General features: G+C 36.6%; 1 pseudogene; it reads left to right on the forward strand.

The window, feature by feature from the left end:
• Nucleotides 1-7,235: 7,235 nt before the first annotated feature.
• Nucleotides 7,236-12,393, forward strand: LOC110216036 (transportin-1-like; annotated as a pseudogene).
• Nucleotides 12,394-13,356: the final 963 nt, after the last annotated feature.

The following is a 13,356-nucleotide window of genomic DNA, read 5'->3' on the forward strand; positions in this document are numbered from 1 at the left end:
ATAAAAGTATAGTACCTTCGTATACACAGCAAAACTTTTAACCTGTAGGCCATGTCTTAATTTATAATGCTTGACATTGATTTTTATATTCAATATAAATAAAATAAACTTAGCAGTGAACTATGGTAGCTATTCTTTAAGTAGTTTGAGAGTTTGTTTTTTTTCAGGAAAGTGTAAGACATTCAAGTACATTATTTTTATTGTTAAATAAAACCCAAGATTGATACAATTTCAAAAAAGGATGAGGATATTCAGATGAACTGAGCTAAGTGTTAAATCTAGTAGTGTTGTGTTCTTGGCCCACAAGATCACAAGCAGAACACCTCATCACATACCAGCGAGAATGTAGCCAAAGGCTTTGGTGAATCACCTAACAGAGGACTTTTTAGCAAATTGGATATGGCCACTGGCCTGAGAAAGAAATAGTGACAATGGTTAAACTCATATCTGCCGCCTAGATAGAAGAAAAGGGTCTTTTAGTTTGTTTGTTTGTTTGTTTACTAACAAGCATAACTCTTGATTGTCACCCTGGTAGACGAAATTGTGTAAAGGAAATGACTTATTTCTACTTAATTCTAAATCCATTCCTAAAACGTCTGCCAAAATGAATAGAAAAACATTTCCCACTAACATTGACATCCATAAGTATCTGCTAAGTATTGTAGAATGAAAATTCAATTAAAATAGCACTTACTATTCATAAATATACACATTTAGTATTTTGTTAACTATGAATAAATGAAGAAAGATGAATGAATCAATGAATGAATCAATGAATGAAAGACTTTCATTAAGTACTGTACTAAGTGCTGGGGATACAAATTTAAAAAAAATCAAGACATTCCTTTTCCTCCAGAAGCTCTCATCCTAATTGTGGAATTCATAATAGGAAGTTCAGTGTCTTAGAAAAGGAAAAGGCCCGAAATCCCCAAGGATGCTATATAGAGTTATGGAAGGCAAGGGCTAGTAAGTCAGTAAGTCAGATAAAGTGTGAAGATTCTGAAGGGCATAGAAGCAGGAGAGATAGTAAGACATGGAGGTAGAAGGCAGTAGCAGAGCAAATGGCAAGGTCTGGGGGTATTCCATTTCACCATAAGGAATGGAGATGGTGAGTCCTATCTCACCAAGGTGGTTTCAAGGAATGGGCTCTAGCATGTAGAAACCAAGAGAGGGGAAGAAAGTAAGGGGTGATGTGGCATATGTTACTTCTCTACTCTAAAAAGGGTCTATAGTTCCTCATTCATTCAGTCCATAAATATTTATTAAACCCCACTCTGTGCTGTGTACTATACAAGGTTCTAGTAACACAAAGACAAAAATGAAACATCCTACCCTCAGGGAGCTTATATTTTGATGGGAGAAATCGGCATGCACGTAGACAAGTAAATACAAAATAGATATAAGGTAACTACAAAGTAAATAGGGATAACTGGGGAATCAGAAGTTATGGTACCTGATATGTAGATGTGAAAAGAAAAATTTTCCGGGAGTAGGAGAACAGTTTGTTCAAAGACACACAGAGATGGAAAGTTTTATTTGAGAAATAGCCCAAAGGTCACTTTAGTTGGGACATGGATTACATGAGGAAGGAGATTATACTGTGAAATCAGTATGGAAAGAGAACAGGGCCAAATTGAGAAGGTCTTTAAATGCTAAAGCTCTTCCCCTTTTTCCTAAAGGTTTGAAACCTGTCTCAGAGACCTAGATATCTGTCTGACCCAGGGAAACTGAGATGACCTTTACTGCCTCAGGTCTCAGTTCCTGTAAAATGAAGATAATAGTACCTGCTTCACATTATCGTTGTAAAAAATAAAAGGGCACAGCATATATAAAAAGTCTTTGAGAACTTTGTCAATGGGACAAAACCTGTCTCTAACCTGTGGGTGGCCAGAGCAGAACGGAGTAGTCTAGAAACAGTCAGAAATCAAACAAGTTTAATTTCGAAGTGAGGGAAATACCTTGCAAGCAAGGAGAAAGATTAGATACAAGTGCTGGGGCCCTGTCCGTAGCAGAAGCATCTGTTTTAGCATGTCCAAATCTCAACACTGCTCAGTGAGCTGTAGCCCTGACAATGAGGGGTAACAGCACCAATGAGATGAGTTGATTCATTAGCATGGTTTCATGACCACGAATACAGCAAGTGCTTGTCCAAGCTCAGAGAACACCTGGGATTTTGCTGTGGCTGAGATCATCCAGAGGGTGACCACAAAGGATTGTTGCTATGCCAAGCTCAGGGCACAACTTGATTGTTGGGCCTTAGCTCTGGAAAGTGGGGTGGCTCCTAATATCTTGACAACTTCAAAGTGTTATATGCATGCTAGGTGGCATTGTACTTTGTTATAGTTGTTATGCTATACCCTGAAGCCTTTTCAGTGAGTGGCAAATCCTTAGAGGGAACTGACATATCATCCAAAGGCCCAGTCATGCTGCTCACTCCCTCCTGACTCATTCTCAGATAGTCACTTTTTCTACAATAGGCATCTCTTCTCTTCCCTACACAGGTACCCAGCCATCTTTCCACCTCCTGCTGTTGTTCAGTCTTGTCTGACTCTTCATGACTCCATGTGGGGTTTTCTTGGCAAAAAATACTGGAGTGATTTGCCATTTCCTTCTCTGGCCTATTTTAAAGATGAGGAAAGTGAGGCAAACAGGGTTAACTAATTTGTCCAGGGTCACATAGCTGGTAAGCATCTGAGACCAGATTCGAACTCAGGAAATGAGTCTTCCTGAATACAGGCAGAGCATTTTATCCACTATACTACCTAGCTACTGAGCCTCCTAATCTTCTCCCATTAAAATGCATATGCCTTAAGAATAAGGATTATTTTGTTTTTTTGTTTTGCACCCTCAACTTTTAATATAGTGCCTGGCACGTGCTAAACATTCAAGCACTTTATCTCCTATATATCTGTCTCCATCTCCCACCTCTAGGCATTTTCATTGGTTGTCTCCCATGCCTGGAATTCTTTCCTTCCTGATCTCTTCCTTTTGGTATCTCTGGCTTCCTTCAAATCCAATCTTCTACAGGTCCTGATGTTACCTAATACTAGTGCCTTTTCCCTGTTGATTGTACGTATTTGTTTGCACAGTGTCTCTCTATTGTGAGCTCCTTAAGAACAAAGATTTCCTTTTGCCTCCCTTTGTATTCACAGAGTTTAGCAACTTGACTGGAAAATATTAAGTGCTTACTAAATGTAAACAGTTATCTTATTATAACCTTATTGTTATTGAGGATGAGGAGTGGAGTGATTTGGAGAAACAAATTCTTTAAGGGATGGGATAGGTAAGAGAAGAAAATATTTAAAGGAAGAGAGGCATGATAGGGAACTATTATAATATTCCAAGTAAGAGATGGTGTGAGTCTTAAATTGTAGTGGCTGTGTGAATGGAGAGATGAGGATAGATAAATGGGATGCCTTGGAAGAAAAATTGTGAAAAACTAGAAACTTATTGGATATGGTCATTGTGGGTGAGGGTGGAAAGAACGGTGCTTCAACTAAATATAATATTATAACATGAGAGCTGAAAAGGACTTTAGAAAAGATCTATCCCCAACTGCCTCATTTTACAAAAAAAAAAAAATATTCAGAAAGAAAGGTTGAATGAATTTTACCAGGCCAACCAAGGGTATAACTAGAAGAGATAGGATCCAAACAGGTTTCTTACTCTATATTCAGAGCTTTCTCTACCATAGTAATGCCTGCATCTTCTTTATGAAGTCCTTTGTCACCAACCTTTATATACCTTTAAACCCATTCAACACTTTGGGATTGAATTAATAGGTTTTTCTTTCAGCTATCAGAATCAAAATCACATAAGGTTTTAGGAAGGCCACAGAATGGGGAAAAAAAACAACCCTCCACTTTTTTTTTTTTAATTTCAAAGTACCAATGACTAAAACAAACAAAAAAAAATTAAAAATTCTAAAGGGAATGGAAAATGATTAACTGTAGTAGTAGTGGCTTACCTTGGCCTGCGACATACTTGCCTGCCCTGTCTGTTGTCCTCCATTAATATTATAGCAGGTTCAAGAAGGATCAGAGTTGCTGGTTACAGGTTAACAATCTCCCACAGAGAAAAAACATCTGTTCTCCTGTCAGGTCCATAACAGCGGGTTTGAGGTTAACTTTTTGCTATCTTTCCTAACATCTTCTTTCCTCCCACCAAGCAACAGACAGACAGCTGACTACACTCAAAGACATTGTTTTCTCTAAAATGAAAAGTTATTGCCAGAGTTCTCACAGGAAGACTCCAATTACCCAGAAACATCAAAAAAGATTCTACCCAGGCATATGTACTGCACGGACCCTTTCCAAACTCAGCTTTAAGCAGAAATGTGTTAAAGGTGAATATACTAAGGCAAATAAACCCAAATACTAAAGAAGAAAAAAGAATGCTGAAAACATAGACTGAATGTGCAATATGGGAAAATTAAAATGTGAGAAGTATAGGAAAGGAAATTTGAATACTTGGGAAATTAAGCTAAAAAAAGCACTGAGTTTAGAAGACAGAATGTTTTACTCTGGGCTGTATGGTTCTGAATTCCTTCATCTCTGCTGGTAACATAATTTTCTGTCATTGAATGATTTAGTCAAAGGCCAAGACAGATGTTTGACTTCTAATTATTAATAATAGTAATCAAGCACAAAAGTGTGAATTCTAGGATATCCAAAAATTTCACAAACAAAACCTTTCTATTCTACCACCTACACTAGTGTGCTTTCAGATACTCCTATTTGAGGGTACCCAATCACTGCAAATAGTAATAGTATTAAAGGAAAATAGTTGGAAGGAGGCCTCAGATGTCAGCTAGTTCAGAAACTCAATTTTTTAGATGAGGGAACATGTCCAGGAAATGGCTTATCCAAGGTTACAAAGGCATTTAGTCAGAGAGGCAAGTTTTGAACCCTATCCCTCTGACTCCAAAGTGAGCATTTTTCTGTTTTTTGGTTTTGTTTATTTTTTGTTGGGTCTTTTTTTCTTTGTTTTCTTTTTGCTTTTTTTTTTTTTGGTTAGGCAATGGCGTTAAGTGACTTGCCCAGGGTCACACAGTTAGTAAATATTATATGTCTGAGGCTGGATTTCAACTCAGGTCCTCTTGAATCCAGGGCCGGTGATCTATCCACTGTGCCACCTAGCTTCCCCCAAAGTGAGCACTTTTCCCATTGTGTTATGTTGTCTTCAGTGATATTTATCCTAATGACTATCTTGAATCACTATGAACTTCCAGATTATGGCATTCCTGATTTACATGCCCGAAAAGTACTACCAAAGAAGTTTGGTACACATCAAGGCTAGGTTGTCTGTATTGGTCATATAGGAAAATCCTTTCTGCAGGAGGAGAGATATCTTATTTGTAGTCATAAATAGAAATTTGGCACCGGGGCACCTTCACATAGTGTGAAGAGGGCAAGTGGCTGAAAAGGCATTCTCAGTAAGGAGAAAGAGATTGCAGTATCTTTATGGTGTGAGTAAAGAAACTATGTAACACTGAAAGTTATTAAAACAAAATGAAATCACCTCAGTCATGATCTGGTTCTTCCTATTTTAACTTATTGCCCTTAATAACCAAAAGAAAACAAGAAGTTACAACTAAATGGAAGGAGAATAATAACAGTAGCTAATAATACCATTTACATTTAAAGTTTGCAAAGTACTTTACATATACTATCTCATTTGATGGTCCCAACACCTCTGTTGGAGGTGCAAATGCTATCTTCATTTTATAGATGGAGAAACTGAGGATGCAAGACATTAAGTGGAATGCTCAGAGTCATATAGGTAGGAAGTGAGGTGGTGTTTGAATTCAGGTCTTCATGACTCCATATCTGGCACTCTGTGGACTCTATAGGTTCTTCTTAGAGAGGGCTTTTAAAGAAGGCTTTGATGAGATGGTTTTCTCATATACCCAGGAGCTACAGGAAACATTATTTCATGCAATATTGATCACCATGTATTCCAGAACTGTTTGCAAAAAGAATTCCATGAAAATAATTACAGTGTGGGCACCAATATAGATTACTGAGGAGGAAGAGGTAGACAACTTGTATAAAGAATTAGGTTAGACCTTAGAGATCAAATTGATATGTTTCTTGGTGAGTTCAATGGGAAGTAAAGATGAACACAGGAAGAAATATGTGGTAAAGTATAATCTAGGAAAAAGAAATGAAGAGGCATAAGACTACAAGTTTAAAAAAAACCAGCCTTGACAGTATAAGGATTTCTTTAAAAAATAAAGGATTGGTGTACATTGGATATAGTAAACACAAAATGGAAACATAAGAAGATAAAATAGGCTATGTTTTAAAAGATAGGAAAAGACTTGTTCTTGATGGGAGGGAGTGTTATCTCTGAGTCATCTGGTTGTGCAAAGTTCAGTATTTGCAAGAAAAAGAAAGAAAGAAAGGAAGGAAGAAAGAAAGAAAGAAAGAAAGAAAGAAAGAAAGAAGGAGAAGGAAGGAGGAAGGAAGGAAGGAAGGAAGGAAGAAAGAAGGAAGAAGAAGAAAGAAAGAAAGAAAGAAAGAAGAAAGAAGAAAGAAAGAAAGAAAGAAAGAAAAAGAAGAGAAAGAAAGAAAGAAAGAAAGAAAGAAAGAGAAAGAAAAGAAAGAAAGAAAGAGAGAAAGAGAAAGAAATGAAGGAAGGAAGGAAGGAAGGAAGGAAGGAAGGAAGGAAGGAAGGAAGGAAGGAAGGAAGGAAGGAGGGAAGAAAGAAAGAAGGAAGGCAAGGCAATGGGAAATATAAAAGAATAAAAATGAACGAATACGTATGTCATATAATTTAAAAGGATTTAGCCTTGAGCTTTGGAAAGTTATTAAAAATCAAATATGAGAAATGGGCAATAGAAATAAAATCAACACCAACTGTAACAATTTCATACAGAAGACTGACTGATGCAAATGAATTGTCACAATAGGAGTACAAAGGAGCTCAGAAAGCACCTAAGTCATCAAACTATTGATTTACTTCCCTGGAAAAAGTGACTTACCCAAGCAATATCTGGTTAGAATAAAAATGTATTTGCAAAATTTTACAAGGAAAGATAATAGATAATTATAAACAGTATTATTTCATAAACCAGTGGAGGATAAAGCCAGTTTACAAAAAATGTCAGGAAGATATCCAAATAAACAAGGACATTGAAGAATGAAAATGGGGGAAAAGGGATTACAAATTGATGAAAAAGGGAACGTTTATATATATTTTTTAATTTTAACAAACTGTTTTCTCCATCAAGTATGGTGGAACCACCACACTTGGAATCTAACATCAAAGACCATAAGGGGTTTATAGAAGAGGTAAACATGGTGCTAAATGCAAAGCAGTTATATCTGTGCTGGGGATATATAATTGTGAAGTCATTGAGAGACTGATATACAGGGTTTCTAGAGGAGGAGAATATACCAAACATGTGGAAGAAAACGTGGAACCTTCCAATATCCAAAAAATGAAAAAAAATCACCAAAAAAATCAGTAACTGCCAGCATATATAGCTATATAATTCATCTGTACTTGAATAGAGGGTATGAATAGGGTAACAGAAACCTTTCCAAATGTTAACAGAATTGAGGGGATCACATCCTTAATACTCCACAATTAATTGAAAGATGATATAGATATAGATATAGATATAGATATAGATATAGATATAGATATAGATATAGATATAGATATAGATATAGATATAGATATAGATATAGATATAGATATAGATTAGATACGGATACGATAGGATGGATACGGATATGGATACGGATGGATATAGGATAGATATAGATAATAGATATAGATAATAGATATAGATATAGATATAGATATAGATATAGATATAGATATAGATATAGATATAGATATAGATATAGATATAGATATAGATATAGATATAGATATAGATGATATAGATATATGTATGTGTGTGTGTGTGTGTGTGTGTGTGTGTGTGTGTGTGTGTGTATTGCAAGGTTGCAAGAATGAATGAGAGGCAGTATGGTGGGACCTTCAACAGTAATAGGAAAATTTGGAAGATGGGAGGATTTGGAGGTAAAGATAATGAATTCTGTAGTGTACAGATTAAGTTTGATATGCTATTTCAAGGCCCCAAAATCCAGCTTATGATGCCCAGCTAGAACTCAGGAGAGAAAAAAGAGTTGGATAAATTGATCTGAGAATTATCTACATAGAGATGATAAATGAACACTTGGAGGCTGATGAGAGCACAAAGCAAGATACATAAAGGGAGAGGAGAAGAGAATCCATGACAGAGACTTGAGAGCCAATGAGTTTAGTGAGTCTAACCTGTACGAAGATTCAGCAAGAAAGACTGAAAAATGGTGAGACTGGTATGATTCTCTGCTTAGAAACAATGAAGACAGAGAATTATCATAAAAAACTGAGAGAGCTGAGTATCCAAGAGAAGAGGGTGATCAAAGAAAGGTCAAAAAAGAAAAGAATTAATAAAAGGTCCTCAAAATTTCATGATTAAGTGATCATTGGAAACTTTGGAAAAAGCATTTTCAGTTGAATGATTAGGTAGGAAGCAAAATTACTGAAGGTTTAGAATCAAGTGAGTGAAGAAGAAGTAGAAGTGTCTAATTTAGACCACCATCTTACAGAATCTATCTGATAAAAGGAGGAGAGATATAGGATGATATCTAACAGGGAAGGTAGGATCAAGTGAAAGTTTTTAAGAATGGGGGAGACATGAGTGTGTTTGCAAGCAGCAGGGAAGGAGCTCACAGGGAGGGACTGAAAATTAAAGAGAGTGGAGATCAGAGTTGGAGCAATATGCTTAATAATATGGGATAGCATGGAATCAAGGGTACATGAAGAGGTGTTTGCTAATGCATGTGATGCAAGTAGAGACATTTATTCTTGTGATTCAAGGAAGAAAATATTTGAGGGGCGTGAGATATGGAAGAGGAGAAAAGAAGGAGCTCCTTGTGAATGGTCTCAGCAGATAGGGCATTGTAAGACATAAATCGGAGGCATGAGAAGAAATACCAAGATTTCAAATAGCTGTTGTAGTAAATGAGAGAGTTAAAAAATTAGGGAAGTGCAAAAAACAAAACAAAACATTATTTGCTGCAATTGTGTGCTCAACAGTGATGGCTCAATTAAGAATGTATAGCATAAATTCATAATGGACTTACTCAGCAAGGATTTTTTATAAGTTTAGATTGATGTATTATTTTTAGTATCATCATACTTTTCCACTCACATCCTTCCCCCTCCCCTCCCAGAGAGCCATACTATATAACAAATAAGTTTTTATAAAGACAACAAAAAAGAAGAGGAAACAAATTAGTACAAATGATCAATACTTCAAAAAAAAATCCAAAAACATGTATAATATACAACAACTGTGGACTTCCCATTTCAACAAGTGGGTGGGTTGAGTGTATCTTCTCATACCACCTCATTCAAATCATGATTGTTCTTTATAATTTTGCTACATTCACATTTGATTCATGTATATGGCTCTTCTTTCCACTTTTATATTTGTAGTTATTACCATATCGTTTTCTTGGCTTTATTTATTTTACTCTGCAATGGTTCATGAACATCTTTCCTTACATCTCTGTATTCATTACATACATCATTTCTTATAAGTCAGTATTACTCTATTACATTAATGTACCACAATTTGTTTAGCCATTCCCCAATGAAAGGACTTCTACTGAGTAGTAGAAGAAGAAGCAAGCAGCAACAGCAGCAGCACACCCTGGCAGCCTTGATACTGGCAACTGTTCAGCTTGCTCTCCCAGCAAATCAAGATAGAGTATGAATGGAAACCCAACGACCAAGGGCTTCAGCAATGCCTGTAGCTGCTCAAAGAGTCCCAGTCTCCAGATACTTAACATCCAGAGAACTGCGCAACAAACGGTGGAACAACTCAACCAATATTCTGATTTTAACAGCTACCTAATTTTTATTCTTACAAAATTGAAATCTGAAGATGAACCCACAAGGTCTTTGAATGGTCTCATTCTGAAGAATAATGTGAAAGCACACTTTCACAACTTCCCAAATGGAATAACAGATTTTATTGAGCGAATGTCTAAATAATATTGGTGACTCCTCCCCTCTACTCAGAACTACTGCGGGTATTCTGATACAACCATTGCCCCCAAGGGGGAATTACAGAACTGGCCTGAGCTCCTAACAAAGCTTAGTAGCTTGTTGGATTCTGCAGCTTACACTACAAGTGAAGAAGCATTTGGAACCCTTCAGAAAATATGTGAAGATTCTGCTTAAATTTTAGATAGTAATGTTTTAGACTGTCGCATTTAACATCATGATTCCTAAATTTTCACAACCCTTCAAGCATAGTCTTGCTTGAAGGTCTCATGCTGCTGCATGTGTCAATCAATTTATCATCAGTAGAACCCAAGCTCTGGTGTTACGCATTGATTCTTTTATTGAGAATCTGTTTGCATTGGCTGGTGATGAATGGCCAGAGGTATGTAAAAATGTGTTTTGGGCTCTAGTGGTGCTACTTGAAGTCCCAATGGATTACCTCTTCCTCATATGCATAACATACTTGAGTACATGTTTCAGAGGACTCAAGATCAAGCTGAAAATGTAGCTTTAGAAGCTTATGAATTTTGGCTTGTGTTGGCCTAACAGCCAATCTGCAAAGACGTAGATGTCTTTCTAAGTTGATTTCTGTATTAGTAATGGCATTTAGTACTCAGAAATAGATATTATTCTACTTAAAGGTGACACTGAAGAAGATGAAGCTGTTCTTGATAGCAAACAAGACATAAGGCCTCATTTTCATCAATCATGAACAGTGGCTCAGCAGCATGATGAAAATGGACTTGAGGAAGAGGAAGATGATGGTGATACAATATCTGACTGGAATCTAAGAGAGGATTCTGCTGCCCTCTTAGATGTCCTGGCAAATGTATTTTGTGATGAACTTTTGCCACATATTTTGGCCCTCTTGAAGGAACTGCTTTTTCATCCTGAATGGGCAGTTAAAGAGTCAGGCATCTTAGTCTTAGAAGCAGTTTCTGAAGGTTGTGTACACAGTATGATACCACATCTGCCTAAACCCATCTCTCACCTTGTTCACTACCTCTCTGATAAAAAGGTTCTTGTACCTTCCATTATGTTCTGTTTAGCCACTATGCACACTGGGTGGTTAGCCAGGCCCCAGATATGTACTTGGAGCCAATAATAACAGAATTACTTAAATGTCTTCTAGATAGCAACAAGAGAGTACAAGAAACTGCCTTCAATTCCTTTGCTATCCTGGAACAGCAGGCTTGTACAGAACTTGTTTCCTACCTTGCTTATATACCCGACACCCTGGTCTTCCCTTTTAGTAAATACCAGCATAAGAACCTGTTCATTGTTATCATGTCATAGGAACATTAGCAAATTCTGTAAGGCATCATTTAAAAAAAAACAGAATATATACAGATGCTAATGCCTTCACTAATCCAGAAATGGAACATGCTAAAAGATGAAGATAAAGATCTCTTCCCTTTACTTGAGTGCCTGTCTTCATTTGCTAAAATCATGCAGTCTGGCTTCCTTCCATACTGTAAACCTGCACATCAGTAATGTGTGAACCACCAGTCTCTTGCAAGGGCCATTTTGCCCAGTGCTCAAACTGATCAATATGAGGCTCCTGATAAAGATTTCCTGATTGTGGCACTTACTTTACTCTATCTGAAGGACTTGAAGGTAACATTGAACAACTACTCGATCAAAGTAATGTTCTAACAGTGAAGTACCAATGCACGCAGGATAAAATACCAGAAGTTCAATGGAGTTCCTTTGCCTTGTTAGGTGACCTAAAAAAGGTATGCTTTCAGCATATTAAACCTTGCATAGCTGATTTCATGCCAATAATGGGAACCAACCTAAATCCAGAATTTATTTCAGTCCGCAACAATGTTCCATGGGCAATTAGAGAAATCTAGATTCAAGTAGGTATAAAGATGCAGCCTTATATACCAGTGGTGTTGTACCAGCTCGTAGAAATCATTATCAGACCCAACACACCAAAGAAATTGTTAGAGAATATAGCAATAGCAATTGGTCATGCTGGTTATATGTGTCTTCAAGAGGTGGCCCCCATGTTGCAGCAGTTTATAAGACCCTGGTATAGCTCTCTGAGGAATATAAGGTACAAATGAGGAAAAGGATTCAACATTTCATGGAATTTGTACTACGACCAGTGTCAACCCCAGTGAGTATTCCAAAATTTTATTTTATTTTTTGTGATGGTGTTGCATTGTGTATTAGTACAAAAAATGATCTTGGAGACATGTTCTGTAAGATCCTTCTTGAATTCAAAAATCAAATTTGGGATGAAAATTGGAGGTGTATCTCTGACCAGTTTCTTCTTCAAAAGAGCTTCTTTCAGGTTACTATAGAGTTTAATCTCATGCACTTAGGCTGTAGTTACATAATTAAGAGCCCTTCCATCTTAGGAGACTGTGAGGGAGTCATTGCATCCAGGGAAAATGTTGCCCTGCACAGGGGAGGGCAAGGTAAACCAGTACAGGATACAGTACAACCTCAATCCTACTGGAAGGGGCAGGATGGAGGTCTTGCCATCACTATGTTAAGTCAATGTTGGGAAATGTTTTAACATCTAGAGCCTCTGTGGGTGGAAATTTGCCTCCTATTACAACTCCACACTGGATTGTGAAGAAGCAAAAAAATAGAATCTATTCACAAAACTGCACATTCTGAAATATTATGGGGAATAGTACCAAAACAAGAACCATAAAATTGAACCATAGGGATAAGAAAGAAGAAAAATTCTTTAGCTCACAATAAAGAAACTTAAGAATGGGGGTTACAAACAGTAAAAAGGCTTTTTAATTTTTTTTTTAAATTTAATATAAGGGTTTTCTATATAATTTTCCCTGTTGATGGAATTTCTAGTTATTTGCATGTTAATGAAGAATTACACAAATGAAGTTAATACAAGTTAAAATGGAGCTTGCCACCCATACTAGAAGCAGGTTCCTGTGACTTACAATATAAGTGCCCCAAAAGAAGTTGCAAATAAAACAAGACAAATTAAAATAAAATGAAGCACCCTGTGAAATGCCACATGAGTCACTTTTTTGACCTTTCTGGGGATGGGGGTGGGAGAAATAGGGGAGAGTATATCAAACTAAAGATTGACATCTTAATTTTACATTTAAAACATTAATGTAGTGAATATAATTTGACTGTTGTACTTCATTAGATTTCATTTTTAAACCAAGGCATTATTAATGTGCAGTTTAATTTTCAGGCATGCATTATGGCTCATAGTGATTGAAAGTAATTTAAATTATCAGGAAAGTAGCATGCTTGCATCACTTAGAGTGAGAATGGTATTTATTTACC

This window comes from Phascolarctos cinereus, unplaced genomic scaffold, assembly GCF_003287225.1.
Source record: "Phascolarctos cinereus isolate Bilbo 61053 unplaced genomic scaffold, phaCin_HiC Scaffold_9;HRSCAF=440, whole genome shotgun sequence".
In the NCBI taxonomy this organism is placed as follows: domain Eukaryota; kingdom Metazoa; phylum Chordata; class Mammalia; order Diprotodontia; family Phascolarctidae; genus Phascolarctos; species Phascolarctos cinereus.